This window comes from Arachis ipaensis, chromosome B05, assembly GCF_000816755.2.
Source record: "Arachis ipaensis cultivar K30076 chromosome B05, Araip1.1, whole genome shotgun sequence".
Lineage (NCBI taxonomy): Eukaryota > Viridiplantae > Streptophyta > Magnoliopsida > Fabales > Fabaceae > Arachis > Arachis ipaensis.
Genome location: NC_029789.2, coordinates 24,353,924 through 24,354,728, shown reverse-complemented (window position 1 = coordinate 24,354,728; position 805 = coordinate 24,353,924).

Genomic DNA, 805 nt, shown 5'->3' with positions numbered 1-805 from the left:
TTCATAGAAAAAAGAATAAAGACAATAATAACAGAAATCTAAAATATATTATAACGAATAAAAAAATAATTCAGACACTCATTTTTTTCATTTTCTCTTGCTTCATGCATCTGTTCACAGCACTATAATTACATAATTATTCATATTACTTCTTATTATATGTTTGTATCAGGATTAGCTAACAAAATTCATTTAAAATTCTATTATACACTAATTCTCTATAAGCTAAACATTTTCGTTTCTTTTTTTCTTTTCATCTGCATCCCATGTTATGATTTTTTTTTTTTTTTTTTATAAATGTTTTTCTTTTTTTTTTTTTTTTTTTTTTTTTTTTTTTTTTTTTTTTTTTTTTTTTTATTTTTTGTTTTTTTCTAAACATTTTTCATTTACTCAAAGGACAAAACAATCTAGGTCCGGATCCGAGTTTGACCCGCATTTTCTTGGTTCTGGGTCTGGATCTGGATCTGACAAAAAAAGAATAAAATAGATAATTATAATGGCCCAACTTATATACACCTAACAAACTAACTAGAATGCTTTTTGTAATTACTTGGATACACCCACTTTACCAAAAAGAACATTTAACCCATCATCATAGCCCGTTATTATTAATCGCTAATTAGTGCTGATCTATTTCATCTCCAACAAAAACTAATGCACTCTTCTATGTGATAATCACTGTACACATCCTGCACAATACTACAATAATGTAAAAGATGTTTTTTCTACAGATATATGTCAAAATTTTACAATGACATTATCGTATTTTTATATGTGTAAAAATCATATATGCTTTTAGAATTCA